We start from the raw sequence: 17,647 nt of genomic DNA on the forward strand, positions 1-17,647 counted from the left end.
ATGTTACCTATCAAATTGCCCGACCAACACTGGTGAAAAAAAATACAACAAAATAACCAGTATTATATGACACAAACTTCATTCTAAAATGAATATGTTTTAAAAAAATGTTAAGGGACACTCATATATGGAACAAACATATGTGGGACTATGATTAAAAATATGTTTTTTCTCTGACTGAATTTTGTCAGTATTTTCCACATATGAGTATCCCTTAAAATTCACTAACATTATTTAAAAGCATCATTATATAGTTTGCAGCATGAAGTTTAAGTTTCATATAATACTAGTATTTTGTTGTACATTGTTTGGAGATCTTTGACAGAGCACCAATTAAGATGAAGGTAAGCTGCCACTTAAAGGTATGGTAATAATTGAGAGACACAACCGAGACTAAAATAGAGTACTACACAAAATCAGTGTGTCTTAAGACAGGGATAGAAGCAGACCCAGGTGGGGATTCAGGTAAGAAGTCTTACCCAGACCCAGATGCAGAGATGCCCACAGCTTTCTGTTAGGAATGCACCCGTGGAAAATTTAAATCCCCAAGGTGGGTCTGGCTAAGTCCCAACATAGCTTGACAAACCCCTTTCAAGATGGACTTCAGAAATGGGGATGGGATGGGATTGAAGGGAAAGGGGCTGGAATGGGAAACGTGGGAGAGGAAAAGTGGAAGGGAAGGAGCTAGGGAAGTGACGGGATGGGAATAGTGGGAGAGTGAAAGGGGAAGGGTCTGGGGCTGGAGGCAGTGGAAGAGTGAATGGGACTGGGAAGGGGTGGGGCAGAGGAGGAGCTAGAGGACTGGGAGAGTGATAGAGGAAGGGACTGGAGGAAGAGGAGGAGGAGGAGGAGGAGAGCAGTAAAGAGTGAGAAAGGTGAGGGGCAGTGGGTGGGTTGGGAGGGAGAGTGAAAATCCCCGCACAACTCCATTGTCCCCCATGCATACTCCCCCTATTCTTCCACCATCCCATCCCACACCACATCGCATACACACACTCCTACCCCTCCCAGAGACACACACCACACAGACACCCTCCTACAAACCCATCCCATAGACACACACCCTCTACAAATCCACCCTCCCCACACAGGCATCTTCACCCCACCCCGCAAACATATACGTTACCTCACCTCACCCCACACAGGTATGCACCCCCTGCCCACACACGTACCCCGATCTCACACACAAGCACCCACATGCACGCAAGCATACCCCCAACCCACTCACATCCCACACCTACTCCTACCCCCACACATACACATGCAAATGCTTCCCTCCACCATCCCTCCAACTCCCCCCAATCACCCTGAACTCTTCCACCCATACACTTCCCTAATGCCCAGCCACTCCCCGACACACACCTTCAGTTATTCCCTAACATACACCAGTCATTCACACCATAATCCCATAACACATACACACAATCCATCCCCTACATACTTGGGTGGGGGGTTGGAGGGGCAAAATTATGAGAGGGAGAGTGTGCACACACTCCTCTATCTTACTCCCCCCAAGCACATATATACATCCAATTCATCCCTAATATCACTCACACTAGCCCCATGACACATAGGGTAGGAGTCTGTGGAGATTGAAAGGGGAATAGGTCCTTCTACCAACACACAACTTCACTCACCTTCCCATAGCAAACACACTAAGGGGGGGGGGGGGGGGAAGAGAAGGGAACTAGGAATTGTAGTGGGGAAGAGGGAGAACGTACACATATACTCACATAGAAGGAGAGGGAGAGTGAATAGAAAATGGGGGTGAGTTCCACATACTCTCTACTCACCTCCTGTCCTGATACCACTTACATATACACCATTCCCAGACAGGTGAGAAGTAGAGGAATAGAGGGATAACGTGAAAATGCAAGGGGGAAAAGTGCTCACACCCCCCAGCAATCCAACAACACATACCACCGACACCACCACATACAAGAACCCCATCCAGCACCATATATCTCACCTTCACACAACTTCCGCAAGCGTTTTGACCTACACCCTTCCCCACTGTGCACTCTCCCCACACACACTAGATATGTATCCTCATTCCTCTACCCCGAACAGAGCAAGCACAAGACACCGAAAATGTACACATTCAACTGATGGAGCCATAAACCTCGCTTCTTGACGTTGCCAGGCAATTATCACTTTCTCTTTTTTCGGGATTCCTTTAACAGCCACACATACTCAGTCAAGGAAGGGGCAGGGTGAAGAACTCTATAGCTCTCACCCCACCCTTTTTTCATTAAAGTCACTTGCCCTACTCAGCTTGTATTTTCCACTTAGGCACGAACATGGAATCTAGAGCAGAGAATCCACTGACAGTGTTGGCAAGTGAAGCGAGCAGGGACGCAGTCCCTAATAAATACATAATAATACAATCACATATAAAAGACAATACAATATCAAACACTGTATAAAATCACCAAGATTACAAAACCCATGCAACTCATCTTAACCTGCCTTCTCTCACTGAGAAGCCAGAGTTTATTAACCCCATCCCCATCATCAATACTTCCACAGAAGGCAGAAGAGCCAAAAACATGAGACAGCAAAGTGCTGCATATAACAAAAGATTAACCAATAAAGCAGAAAATGCCCCCACCCAGAAAAAAAGGTATAAAAGCATAATAAACTTTTCCATCTCCAGCATAGATTGTATATAAAAACTTATTCATGAACTCTCATGGTTTCTGCAGTATGTCTCAAAAACACTAAACTACTTGAAGGTGCTCACTCAAAGGAACAAACCCCTTTGGCTTAGCCCATTTAGCTGCAACCCGCCCTCAGAGCTAGGCTACCTCTTCACTCTGCTGACAAGCAGTGACATCACCAGTGAAAGGGGCAATATGAACCGGGTCCTGGAATGCAGGAATGGAGGGGGAGTCGTAGCCTGAACAAGTGGCCTCAGGCAGCTGCTGCTACTGTCTCTTTATTAGACTCTGGAGTTTGAGCTGGGGCTTCAGTCTGCTGCTCAGCAGGGTGAAGAGAATGCATGGAATAAGCACAGAGGATGCTTAGTTGTGAGAACAAAACCTGAGAATGTGTCTGCTCTTTAGTCAGGGGTACAAGTTATGTGAGGGAGGGTGGGGGATTTGTTTTAAAGGGTCGGGGTGGGTTTTAGGGTGCCGGTTTTCCCGCCCTCCCCCCTCCCCCGATTTACGATTTTTTGACGATAAATCGGGGGAATTGTTATTGTATCGCGGCTCTAACGATTTTTGACGATTTAAAATATATCTGACGATTGTTTTAAATCGTCAAAAAACGATTCACATCCCTATTGATTAATGTGAAACTCCGAAACTACCTAAGGCAAAAACTTAGGGTGAGTGCGGAGTACTGCCCGGTCCTGTAGGAGTTTAGTGTAAGGCGGATAGGTAACTAGGGCCTGTAACTCTCTAACCCTGCGAGCTGAAGTGATAGCTAAAAGGAAAATCACTTTCCATGTGAGATATTTTAGGTCACAGGAGTGAAGAGGCTCGAACTGAGGTTTCATGAGCCGACTGAGAACGAGATTAAGGTCCCAAGTGTTGTTGCGGTGATTCACAGAAGAAGACACGTCAGACAGGATTCTCGGGAAGGCACCCAGAACTAAGCTGGAGCTCTCCTTTTATTGTTCAGGGTTACGTCTTATCAGAGTAAACACAGGCGTATACATCATATTATTGGCTACAATACTGCATGACACATAGCTGCAATGGCTCATGCTGTGCACGTGATTAACTCATGTTACTATCGTGGTGGGAGCAAGCAAGTAGTCTGTGTCTAGGGCAAAGGTTGTTTGTGAAACTGAGATAAGGAAGGACAGAGGGCTCTGAGAAGTGCTGACGCAGCCAGGCTCAGTGTGGTTTGCCAGCTGCTGAGCAAGGCCTTTGTCTCCACATCTCCTCCTTTCTTTTATTCTTTATTTTTCAACAGCTTATAAGCGTAAAGGATTCCTTTGCGGTGTGGTCGTGATCTAAACATGGTGATCAAATTGGGTAGGCATCGTATGCAACAGCAAAGGCAAATCAAAAGGAAAACAACAGTCAATACAACAGGGACTATTTGTCTTAAACCTGATAAGTTGGGGAGCCAGGACCACAGCCAGTCCCAGGGGGACATAGGTACTCCTTCGGTAAAGGGCCTCTCGGCTACCAAGTTCTCCATTTGCTCGATTGTGTGTGTAAGATTAGCTTTGTAGTCTGAAATATAGACACAACAGTGAGAGTCCAACAAGGCACATACTCCTCCCTTGGAGGCTAAGACTATATCTAATGCGTATCAATTTTGCAATACCACTTCCCGAATTTGTGATACTTCTTCTGTGAGGAGCTTTATTGATTTAATCGTTAGGTTGAATAAAGCCGTGGTCCAGTTGGCTAGGGTGCGTAAGTCTCGGTAATTCAATGCTGCCCCTAATGAGGGGATCAGTCCCCTATAAACCATAGTCCCTGTGTCACGCCCAATTGGATTTTTAACTGCCTCTCTCCTGTTGCGAAGTCTAACCTTGGGCAATGTGGTAGTGGTATAGAAAGATGGCATTATATATCCTAGAGTGCATCTACCTTTCCATCCCGCAGGGATTCTCATATATGCTTTACGCCCACATAGCATCCAGATGTTCCCTAGTAAATTGGTGGATGCGTTTTTCTTGCTTTGGGTTTGTTTTACCATTTCTGCTATTGAGCTACACAGATTGAATCCTCCTGTGGTTGTGGAGGTGGGGCAGCCCTGTCCAGCTGGACACTCTGAGCTGATAATTACACATATATTTTGTGAAATTGTGCGTGTGTTCGGTAATGGTCGCATTAAGGAAGGTGTCGTTTCTAAACATGTTGCGTTGCAGGGTGAATGTTTGATTGCAATATGGGTATTTCCCTACCCTGGGCCCTGTGCTATTGTCATTATTATATTCCCAACAAAAGGCAGCGTTCTCTTGTACTCTACTACCCACATGCATTACCATGTTGTTGGCTGGTGAGTTTATCAAGACCCCATTGTCCCATGGGTATGTAGTCCATCCTGATAGGTTAAAGGGAACTGCATGCATCAATAGTCCCCCTCTGGGTTGGCATGTGCATGCAAACCCAGCAATCTGTTTGAATCAATAGTTGCGATAAGTTCTGTGCATCGGTAATGTACATATTGGTTTGCCATAGTCCTTGTTCAGAGATCGCCATGGCGGGAAGGAGAATGCAAGGTAAGAAGATGTACATCACAATTGTCAATGAATTTGCATTCAGGCAAGAGAACGCGGCGAGCAAAAAGTTCTCTGGAGTTTTTTCAAGTCCTTGCTGTTCCAAGAACTGCGTGGATTGGCTGGATAATGCCTTAATTTGTCCCCAGGTCATCTGATGATGCTTGTGAGGAGCCCGATCCCAGTCCTTCTGAGGATTGTGAAGATTCAGGGAGAAGTTTGGGCTCAAGTTTTGCAGGCCTTGGTGCCATGCCATCTCTCCACGGCTTAACGCAAACAACTCGGAATCCAGGTTGGACCTGAGGGAGCAAGCACAGCAGCATATCCTCATCCCCATGTTAACAAGGGAACGGGGCCATGCCAAACAGGGTTAGGTAACATTCTGTATAAAACTGATGATTGTGGGTTGCTAATCCTATTCCCAAAATGATTATCCACTGCTGTCGCCTGATTTGAATTTGATATATTTAAATGATTTAAGGTAAACAGTACCTTGTTCAGCCAGTCTTGTTTGGGGGGGAGTCCGGGGGCATTTCCTGTCTTTTGTTTGTGTTTGTCAAGGACTGTCTTAAGGGGGGCGAGTCCTCGAGGCCCCGGCAGAATCGGTTCCTTTGTATGCTCCCCCTCCCGGAGCATGGCATTGTTGTTTAAAATGGCCAGGTGTTTTGCAATTGAAACAAGTCCCTTTTGGCTTTTGAAATTGACCTTTGTGCAATGCGGCTGCTAGGGCGTCCATTTGGAATGCGTGAGTACCCACGTCCATACACGCCTTCAACATGTCTGCCAGGGTGTAGTCTATTTTACTATGGATTGCAGAGCTTTTCTACAGTCTGCATTTGTATTTTCAAAGGCTAATTTTTTTATTAGTTCAGCGCTCGCCTCTGAGTTGTCTACCTGACGCTGAATGGCTTCTTGCAGCTGATCTATAAATTGTGTGTAAGATTCTGTGGCCGCTTGTCGGGTCATCGTAAATGATTTCATAGCTTTTCCTGATACTGGGACCTTTTTATAGGCTTTGTTTACGCAGCGGGCTATTGGTGGGTAGGCGGCCGCAGGCGCCCCCATGGCTTGCCTTTCCAACGTAGCGAATTGCCCCGCTCCGTAAAGTTGGTCGGGCACATAAGCTCCTCCTGAAGCGTTCCCCACCAACACTGCCTCCCTCTGGTATTCCGAGTCCCATACTACATATTGAGCTGGGGTGAGGATCATACGGAACAGATCCTTCCAATCTTGGGGAATCAGGCGGTAGGCATTTGCTAGTCCCTCCAACATTCCTAAAGTATAGGTGTAATGAATCCCTGTTTTGACAATACTTTTTCGGAACTCCCTAAGGACAGTATAGGGTAGTGCCGACCACTGGTAGTGGACCCCTCCCTGGTTATTAGGGACCTCCGTGACTGGAAAGGCTTGAAGCCCTTCCATTAGCTCTTCCCCTGTTAGATTTCCCTTTAATTGTTCCTGATGAAACGCCGCACGGACTGCGCCGCAAAGATTAGTGTGTGGCGCAATGCGCGCTTCTGCCATCATATCCGGGCAAGGATTCAAGGATGGCGTGGTTGGCGATGTTGACTCTATAGTCGGGAGTGGACCTGCCGTTGGTAAGGCAAGTTGCGGATACAGAGGAGGGGCGGTAAGGGAATTCCCCTCTGGTAATAGTGATGTGGGTAGGGACGGTGCCTTGAGATTGGGGGTCCTCATGTTTTCTATGGCTTCTTTACATTTCTAGACAAAAAAGGAGGAAGTGCAGGGATTTTATAATGAGTCCCAGTGACAACTTTAATGTTGAAGTATTTTAAATTTTTAATGACGGCAACTCCATTGCTTCACAGAGACAGAATATTTAAACAGGGTCCCCCAACACGGACCCGTGTTTCGCCACACGCGGCTGCATTGGGATGGACGTAATTTTACAACGGAATTCTTCAACTATAATAAAAGAAAAGATTTTTGACAGGGAAGGACTCATTGCAAAGGATCCAAACTACGTGACGTCTACGTGACGAATCTGACTATTCTAAAGGATACGTGTACCCATGGATGTCCACGACCCGTACCACACCACGAAAAGTAACTTTTGCAAACACATCTTCATCAGAAGATTCTTCAGGAGAAGAAACAGGTCCAGTAATTCAAACACATCAGATGCCCCCACAAACAATTTCCTCTACTTTCTTTGGATCACAGGCATCGTCATCTACTATGCTTGCACCACTACCTCAGCAGCCTCAGCCTTTTTTAGCACAAGGACCGCCTCCTCGCAATTCCAGACCTCGAGGCAAATCACATCAGCAGCCTTCACATCAACAACCTCCACCCAGGGTCACTCGCAATACCAGGCAACAGCAAGGGTACAACCCTTGGCAATGAATTCTGAACCCTCAGGACTGGTTTTTAATTTGTCTACTCGCCATCTCTCAGACACAGAAATTTCAGTTTTGGAAAAAGGATACTGACAGAAATACACTGCTTAGTTTTGACAGTCATCACCCTCCAGCTTTAAAGAAAAACATTCCAGTAGGTCAACTGTTGCGACTGAGAAGGCTCTGCTCATCACGAGCAGACTTTATCTGTGAAGCTAAGCAGATGATGTTGAGGTTTGAAGCGAGAACTCGACGGATACTTCACAGAGCCTTTAAACGTGCATTATATGCACATAGAGACTATTTATTTTTTTACCACAAACACGTACATCTGAGAATTGTGTTAATTGTATCCTACCATATTCTACTCTTTGTTACAAGGTTACGTCTATAATCCGTCAATATTGGCCAATATTATCGTCTAATGAAATATTTAATGTTCCTATTCAATTTGCATTTTGCAGGGGACGGAATTTAAAAGACATCATGGTACATTCACATTTAGATAACACTTCACAATTTACAACTCAGGCCTCTGGCCATGGTCCATGTGGTCACTGTTCGATTTGTCCCCTGACATTATTCTTAACTACATTCACACATCCTACTTCTGGTGCACAGTATAAACTTAATTTTAGTTCATCATGCCAGTCCCAAGCTGTCATCTATGTGATCCTATGCCCTTGCCCTACACTGTACGTTGGTCAAACCGCACGTTCAGTTAAGACACGGATCATTGAACACCGTTCTAACATTAGGAATAATCGTGAGACGGCCCCGTTGGTTTCTCACTGGCTTTCATTAAAACATGACATTAATGACTTAAGATTTTTCATTATTGACATTCTGCCCACACCTGCTCGAGGTGGCAATTTTTCAGAAATTTTGATCTGGCGTGAACAAAAATGGATATTTAAGCTTGACAGCCGCACTACTCAGGGTCTCAATTCAGAGATTGAATGGCGGTTCTTTCTATGATGTCACATATACTCTTGGACCTGTTTATCTGGATCCTCTGCACAATCGTGCATGTAGGATCCAGATCCTTAAGGTTGGTTTCACTCAATTTCCCGACAACTTAACTCTGTGCCCCCATTGGATAATATTTACATGAGAAGCTTTTCTATTGGCTGGTAATTTTGGCGCCATTTTCTTGCTCTTTAAATGTTTGGTTTTGCCGGCACCTCCCGCTCTCCTTGCCAACCAGAACGTGTACAAATGCACTCTGTTGAAGGTATGAAAAATTCATCGATATATTTAGTTGATTCAAAAAGTTTTAATTTTCATTTCGGTACGAATGTTAGTTAATAATTTTGAGAGTTAGATGGTTAATTTAAATAAAAAACCCGGTGCCGTTCGACTCATTTCGAAACGTTACCCTTTAGTTTTTTTATATTGTATTTTGATAAACAGAAATTAAATTTAATCTATATGGGGCATAAATCTGCCATGCCATTTCTACTGTTTTATACTTTAGTTTCTCACACAAAAATTTTTTGCCGTTCGGTATCTGATTTGCCTACGCTAACCAATTAAGGTATATTAGTATCACATTTATGGGTTTTATTACTCTGGGGGGTTTAGTTAACATGCCGAAAATAAAAATATTAATAAGTTAAACTTAATTACAAGCCAGAGTATATTAACATAGAAACATAGAAATGACGGCAGAAGAAGACCGAATGGCCCATCCAGTCTGCCCAGCAAGCCTCACACATTTTTTCTCTCATACTTATCTGTTTCTCTTAGCTCTTTGTTCTATTCCCCTTCCACCCCCACCATTAATGTAGAGAGCAGTGATGGAGCTGCATCCAAGTGAAATATCTAGCTTGATTAGTTAGGGGTAGTAGGGGTAGTAACCGCCGCGATAAGCAAGCTACACCCATGCTTATCTGTTTTACCTAGACTATGTTGTACAGCCCTTGTTGGTTGTTTTTCTTCTCCCCTGCCGTTGAAGCAGGGAGCTATGCTGGATATGCGTGAAGTATCAGTTTTTTTCTCCCCTGCCGTTGAAGCAGAGGCTTTCACATATAGAATCGGGTCTCTAATGAATATGCATTTATTCTATTTTTTATTTCATTATACATTGATATAAATTGATCATGTTTTGTGATTATGATTATTAAATATAAAATATATAGTTTACACATGAAAGCAAACTTTTTTTGCATAATATGTAGAAATATGTCACTATGCAAGATTTAGTTCGATTTTTCTCCATTTAAAGTAAAATTGTTTCATGTGCATAATAAGATTCTGAATGATTGGATATTTAAAGTTAATAATTTGTTTTTTATAGAATGATGTTCATTATAATATAGTCTTCATATTATTTATTATTTTTTAAAAATATATTTCTCTGGCTTGCATGTATATTATATGCTCCTTTAATCTGTTTGGATCCTTTGCAATGAGTCCTTCCCTGTCAAAAATCTTTTCTTTTATGATAGTTGAAGAATTCAGTTGTAAAATTATGTCCCTCCTGATGCAGCCGCGTGTGGCGAAACACGGGTCCGTGTCGGGGGACCCTGTTAAATATTCTGTCTCTGTGAAGCAATGGAGTTGCCGTCATTACAAATTTAAAATACTTCAACATTAAAGTTGTCACTGGGACTCATTATAAAATCCCTGCACTTCCTCCTTTTTTGTCTAATGTATATTTGAAGTGCAGCACTCTGCTCCCTAATTTGTTGTGGATTTCTTTACATTTCTGCCATAATAACAAATGCCGTATCGAAGCGCGCGGGGGCGCATGCAGATTAATCCCTATCTTAATCCAGTCCTTGATATCCAAAGTACCAGCCTCTGGATACCATGGGCACTGGCACCCTATTTCTTCTACCATATCTTCTAAATCTCCTAGTCTGACATGGATCGCTTCTCCCTTCGTAATAAAGAAATTACTCTTTAGTATTTTCTGCAACTCTTTTGCATGAAGCTTCTGTGAAGCTGACAGTTCTCCCCCCCCCAATACTCACGAATGTGGGAGCAGAATTTGCTGTGGTGCACCTGGGCTCGTCTGGCCGAATGAGTAGGGGTATCACGTCATCAGGTCACCAGATGTTGTTGCGGTGATTCACAGAAGAAGACACGTCAGACAGGATTCTCGGGAAGGCACCCAGAACTAAGCTGGAGCTCTCCTTTTATTGTTCAGGGTTACGTCTTATCAGAGTAAACACAGGCGTATACATCATATTATTGGCTACAATACTGCAGGACACATAGCTGCAACGGCTCATGCTGTGCACGTGATTAACTCATGTTACTATCGTGGTGGGAGCAAGCAAGTAGTCTGTGTCTAGGGCAAAGGTTGTTGGTGAAACTGAGATAAGGAAGTACAGAGGGTTCTGAGAAGTGCTGACGCAGCCAGGCTCAGTGTGGTTTGCCAGCTGCTGAGCAAGGCCTTTGTCTCCACACCCAAGAAGGGGACAGAGGACGTAAAGGTGGCTTTCTATGGAACAAACCTTTAACAAAATGTGTTACGAGGGGTTGGACCGATATAGGGACATCCCCGACACCTTTATGGAAGGCGGCTACCGCACTGACATGCATTCTGATTGAAGAGGTTTTTAAACCTGACTCAGACAAATGCCAGAGCTAGTCCAAAAACCTTGGGATTGGACAGGAAAAGGGATCAAGGGACTGCGAAGTGCACCATGATGTGTACCTTTTCCATTTATAGGAGTAAGATTTCCTTGTGGAAGGCTTTCGCGAAGCAATCAGGACACGAGAAACCGAATCTGAAAGGTTAAGTGGCTGAAGGATTAGCCTTTCAACATCCATGCCGTCAGGGACAAGGCCTGAAGATTGGGATGGCGTAGACATCTGTCGTTCTGAGTGATCAGAAGCGGGTCCTTTCCCAAGGGATTGTTCCTGCGGATGGAGAGATCCTGGAGTATTGAAAACCACTTGGCGTGGCCAGTGAGGTGCTATCAGGATCATGGTTCCCTTGTCCTGACGGAGCTTCACGAGAGTCTTCGAGAGAAGAGGAAGTGGAGGGAATGCATAAAGCAGACCAGTTGTCCACGAGAGGGAGAATGCATCTCTGGGCTGAGAGCGCTCGCTTCGAATGAGGGAGCAGTAATTGTCTACTTTGTGGTTCTATTTGGGGATAACCCCATTGCTGGAAGAGAGAGGTCGCTACCGAGGGATTGAGCGACCACTTGTGCGGTTGGAAGAAACGACTCAGTTTGTCTGCCTAGACATTGTGCACTCCCGGCAAGTAGGTGGCCCTGAGGTACAGTGAGTGGGAGAGCGCTTCCGCCCAAATCTGTGCAGCTTCCTGACACAGAAGGAAGGAACCTGTGCCTCCCTGTTTGTTGATATACCACATGGCCACCTGATTGTCCGTCTGAATTAGGATGACGTGATTTGATAGGTAATCCTGAAAAGCTCTGAGAGCATATCGTATTGCTCGAAGCTCCAGGAAATTTATCTGGTGTTTGGCTTCCTCTGGAGACCAAGATCCTTGTGGCTGTAGATCGTTCACATGAGCTCCCCAGCCAAGGTTGGAAGCATTGGTGGTGAGAATGAGTTGAGGATCTGGTAGATGAAAGGACAGTCCCTAGAGGAGATTGTTCTGATCTTTCCACCATGCGAGAGACAGAGTGTGTCGGTGATGTGGACAATGGTTGACAGAGGCTGTCGCTTGAATCTATTGTGACCTCAGAGTCCAATGCATGACTCTCATGGCCAGGCAGGCCATTGGAGTGAGATGGACTGAGGACTCCATGTGTCCGAGAAGGACAAGGAATTGCCGAGCCGTTGCTGTATACTGAGACTGCAACTGGTGAGTGAGAGAAACGAGGGTTTGCACTCGTTGTTGAGGTAGAAAGGCTTTTCCTGTAAGGTGTCCAAGTCTGCCCCAATGAAAGACAAGGTTTGAGATGAAGCTAAATAGGATTTCTTGTAATTGACGAGAAATCCTAGAGAGATTAGTGTGTCAAATCCAGGGACGACCGAGCAGCTTGCTGGGATGGGGCCCTGATTAACCAGTCGTCTAAATAGGGGTAGACGTGAATACCTTCTTTCCTGAGAAAAGATGCGACAACTACAAGACATTTGGTAAAGACTCGTGGTGCCGATGCTAGGCCGAATGGAAGCACCCGGTATTGGTAGTGCCTTGGGCCTACTAAAAACCGGAGGTACCTGCGATAAGGTGGAGCTATCGTGATGTGGGTGTATGCGTCCTGGAGGTCCAGAGAGCAGAGCCAGTCTCCTCTTCGTAGAAGCAAGCCCAAGGTTACCATTTTGATCTTTTCCCACTGGAGGTACTTGTTGAGGGCACGTAGGTCCAGAATTGGACGAAGCCCCCCGAATTTTAGGGGATCAAAAAGTACCAGGAATAGAACCCTAGGCCTTGTTGTGAAAGAGGATCGGGTTCTATTGCTCTTAACTGGAGAAGGGAAACCTCCTGCTCCAGAAGGACAGAGTGGTCAGTTACTCTCCACGCTTGTAGAGGTGGGGAGTCTGGTGGAACAGCAAGAAAATTCAGATGGTAACCCTGAGCAATGATTGCCAGCACCCATTGGTCGGTTGTGATTGATTGCCATATTCCATGAAAGTGGCATAATCGGCCTCCCACTGGTATGCTTGGCAGAGGGATCAGGCTGCTGCTCTCCAAGTGAAAGTCAAAAACCTGAAGCAGGCCCCGGCTGGGGAGCTGCTTGTGGCTTTTGCTTCCAAGGCTGGTGAGGCTGAGATTTCTGATAAGGCTTCGTAACTCGGGACCTTGGTGGGGGATAGTACTTCCTTGGATGGAAGAATGACTTCTTGGCGTCCTTCTTGAAGGGAAGTCAGAAGGCATCGATGAGAGCTGTTTGAGGGTCTCATGATGGTCCTTTAACTCAGCCACAATTTGCTGAATTTGTTCACCGAATAGATTATCTCCTATACAGGGCAGGTCAGAGAGCCTGTCTTGTACTTCTGCGCGAAGGTCAGAAGACTTGGACCAGGCCCAGCGTCTTACTGAAATGGCAGTTGCAGACACTCTAGTGGAGGTGTCAAAGATATCGTAAGCTGTTCGTATTTCATGCTTCCCTGCCTCAAAGCCCTTGTTGACAAGGGTTTGAAGATGTTCCTGGAATTGCTCAGGCAGGGTTTCAGAGAAGTCCTGTATTTGCTTGAAAATGACCCTATTGTATTGGGTCATGTACAGCTGGTAAGAAGCAATTCTGGAGATGAGCATGGCCCCTTGGAACACTCATCGACCAATATTGTCTATGAACTTTTGTTCCTTGACAGGAGGGGTAGAGGAGTGTGGCTTCATCCTTTTCGCTTTCTTTTGAGCTGATTCTATCACAACTGAGTGGTGGTCAAGCTGAGATTTTTGAAAGCCCAGGGCTGACTGTACTAGATAAGTAGTGTCAGCTTTTCTGTGTACTGGGGCAATGGATCCAGGATTTTCCCAGTTCTTTTTGAGGAGGTCAAGAAGAACTTGATGAATGGGAATAGAAGTGATCACTTTAGGGGCATCCAGGAATTGGAGAAGCTCCATCATCTGGTGCCTATCATCTTGCTTCGTCTGAAGCTGAAAAGGGACCAATTCCCGACACTTCCTTCACAAAGTTACTTTCAGTAGGAGAAGGAGATGAAGGTAAATCATCGGTGTCTGTGGAAGTATCATCACCCCAGGTGCCATAAGGATCAGCAGGCTGACCTGTAGGACGAGAAGGGGGTTGGATACCCAAAGGGCCCGGCAGTGGCGCCGAGAAAATTGAAGGAATCGCCGGGGGCACCGCGGATGCCCTGGGGGGCATTGGTGCCGGCATTGAAGGCATCGATGTGCGTATCGCCCCCGATGAATGAATTGGTGGCAAGGGACGACATGGCATCGATGGCTAAGGCAATACCCCCGAAGAAGGAATGCAGAACGGTGTTTTTCCTCCTGATGAAGCAGTCATCGGGGAGCGCACCAGAGCCATCGGAGACCCGGGAATCATCAGTGGAAGGGCTGTCATGAGCGCCTCCATCTGGGATAGCAGCGGTGCCAGTGCTGCTGGAATCGGGTCGATGACCGGTTCCACTCTCGGTGCCGGAGGGACCTGGAGTCATTGGATCGCCTTGTCGATGGCCTCCTGGACCAGGCGGTCCAGTTCTTCCCGGAGACCTGGGCAATCAGCTCCGGCTCCGTGACGGAAGAGGGAGGCTGAGGCACAGTCGGAGGGACCACCTTTACAGGCAGAATCGCGCCTCCCAAACCCCGATCGGCTGAGGGTGGCCTCGATGTCCTGGTCGCAGGAGTGGTCGGTGCCGGTCCTGGATGTGGCTTCTTCGATGGTGGCTCGGTCAATGATTTCGCTCCCTTGACGGTCCGAGACTTACGATGCCGATGCTTCTCCCTACGATCCCCTCAATCCTGAAGGGGAGAAACGGGAGTTGATGGCCGTGAAGATGTTGATGGCGGGCGGTCACCAGACGGTTGTCGATGGTGGTGCCGGTTCCGATGACATCGATGCGATGGACGGCATCGTGGTGTGAGCACGGAAAAGGAGTCTCATCTTCTCCATTCTGGCCTTGCGACCTTTCAGTGTCATAAGGGCACATTTGGTGCAAGTCAGGACATCATGCTCACGACCTAAACACATTACACAGACTCCATGAGGGTCTGTGATAGACATGGTATGAGTACAGTCCGGGCACCGACGAACACCCGACGCCATGGCCATAGAAAAATCGAGCCGCGGTACGGTCGATGACCAGTAGGCCGCAAGGGCCAAACTCGACTGTAATAGACGAGAAACGGTGAAAAACTTACCGGAGTACCACGGCTTGAGAAACGTTAGAGGAGGGACCCCTGTGGGGCGAAGTAATTTTAATTAAGTCCATGAGGAAAATTCCTGTCAGGAATCTCTTCAGAGCTCCTAAACCGCAAGGCTACTGCTGCCCGGAAAAAAGAAGACTGAAGGGGGACCCCTGCTGGCTGCAGGGTTAGTGCCATGCTGGGCATGCCCAGTAGGGGCCAGTCAAAGTTCTGGAAACTTTGACAGAAGTTTTCCGTGATTGGGTTCCATCCTGACGGTGTCACTCATATGTGAGGACTACCATCCTGTTTGTCCTGTGAGAAAACACATTTTCACTAAAGTCCTAGAAGTAGGGGTAAGGTGAGAATGCAAAGCTGCGGTCTTTAATATAACAGAACACGTGATCCAGAAACAATCAGCAGTCCTTTCCATTCATTTCTTCAGTGAATAGACATGTAAAGGCACTGAATACAAACTTTTACATTTTTGAGTAGCAACTCCGATCATCAAGCCTTACTGTCCATTTGTGCATCTCTCAAATATATTCATAAAGTTAAAAAAAGGTTTTGAAAATGGAATGTATTTTTCACATTTACCTACCTCATAGTTGAATCAGAATTGGCTGGACTTTCAGGCACACACAAGTGAATACCAAGATATTTGTTTAGCATTCTTGCTTGTCCCTCGCCATACCATTTCTTCTCATCACCTCTAAGTGTTACAATCCCATCTGCACCCTTCCTGATTTAATGGCATATCAGAGAAGTTTTCACACTTCATTTTACCTTGTTTCTTTCATGCATGCCTATACCATCCTGACAACTTTCTCCACTTCTTTCAGCTATACTTTATATTCTTCCCTGTGCCCCCTCTTTCTGAGCACTAATCAATTTGCTCTTATTTTTTCAGCCCATTCATTTGAAAACCATGTTAAGGGAAGTGTGGTGGAAATACAGAAGTCAGATACAGAACTCTGAAGATAACTACATTGTATTGTGCAATCCGTAGTTATAGTAGATACTACAGCATAGCCCATGTTTCACACTCATATCTGCTTTGCCTAGCTACCCAAAAATAAAGAAATCTCCCACCCAGTATAGGCAGAAGCTTGTGATCAGGATGTCTCATCAGTCATCTGTTGCTTTGGTTCCAATTCAGACAGTCTGTTTTTCTTGTGTAGCAATCCCGTGTTATACAATTTCTGACAGAACCAATAGCACAAATATGATTATAGGCTACGTGCTTTGCTGGGTTGCTGCCCGGTGTTGAGGACCGGACTATGTGCTTGAAGTTGCAGTTGTTCAAAAATGAGAGACAAAGGGGAAAACACACCTGTTTAGTCCATTTTAGTTTCATTAACACTTATTCTTGATTTACATGGACTGTCCGTTTACTTCTAAGTATGTCTTACCCTTGCAGTAACTGGCCAGAACATGAAGGTAGACTGGGTATCCTACACCTTGCTCCACTACACACCCAAGTGCTGATCCCACAACTAGTAACTAAAGTGCAGGGGAAACTGCAATATCCATAACCAGGGTTTGTTTTTTACAAGTCAATGTGAGCCAGTACCATAGGCAAAATGTCACAAACATAGTTATCTCTTTCTTTCTGTACCTGCTTACAGGATGTGGCTTGCCCTGACTGGTTGAGCTGCATCTGCAGTGATCCTGTTTTTGTATGAGATCGGTGTCTTGGTTTTGTGTTATGCTTGAGTCTTTACTACTGCATTATTTTCTTTTAAACATTCCTAAGACTAACTTATCAAACATACTTTTATTTTCTTTCTTAAAGAATGGTTGCTCTTTTTCATTTAGCCCTCTCTTCTTCGATTTTGTCTGCTGCCATCGCATCCTTATGGTATGTTCACATTTTATTAAAGTTGGTATTTTTGAAATCTAGGACTTTGACTTTTGTGCAATTCTTCTCTTTTTTTTTTTTTAGTTCAAACCTTTTATTATATTTTAACAAGGGAAAAGATTAAAACACAAACAAGAGCTTGGAATCTTCTTGTACAATATACATTAAGGAACAAGTAATAAAGAAACACAAAAGGACTAGATCATACAGAAATAGACAATAGCATAAAAATGATGAGAAATATATAGCTCAGCAATTATCCAGATAATTTTGCATTGAAGACCATATCTGAGACTTTGCAAATGCCCGAGTTTTGTTAGGCGCAGCCCTCTCATACAAACTATATTCCACCAATATCTACCATTTAAGAATGAACAATATTTTCGACATCCTAAAATACATGGACAGGCCAAAAACAACATATTCACTAAAGTCCTAGCAAGAGGGGGAAGGCGAGAATGCAAAGCTGCAGCCTTTAATATAACAGGACACGTGAGGGG

Source organism: Rhinatrema bivittatum, chromosome 1, assembly GCF_901001135.1.
Source record: "Rhinatrema bivittatum chromosome 1, aRhiBiv1.1, whole genome shotgun sequence".
Taxonomy (NCBI): domain Eukaryota; kingdom Metazoa; phylum Chordata; class Amphibia; order Gymnophiona; family Rhinatrematidae; genus Rhinatrema; species Rhinatrema bivittatum.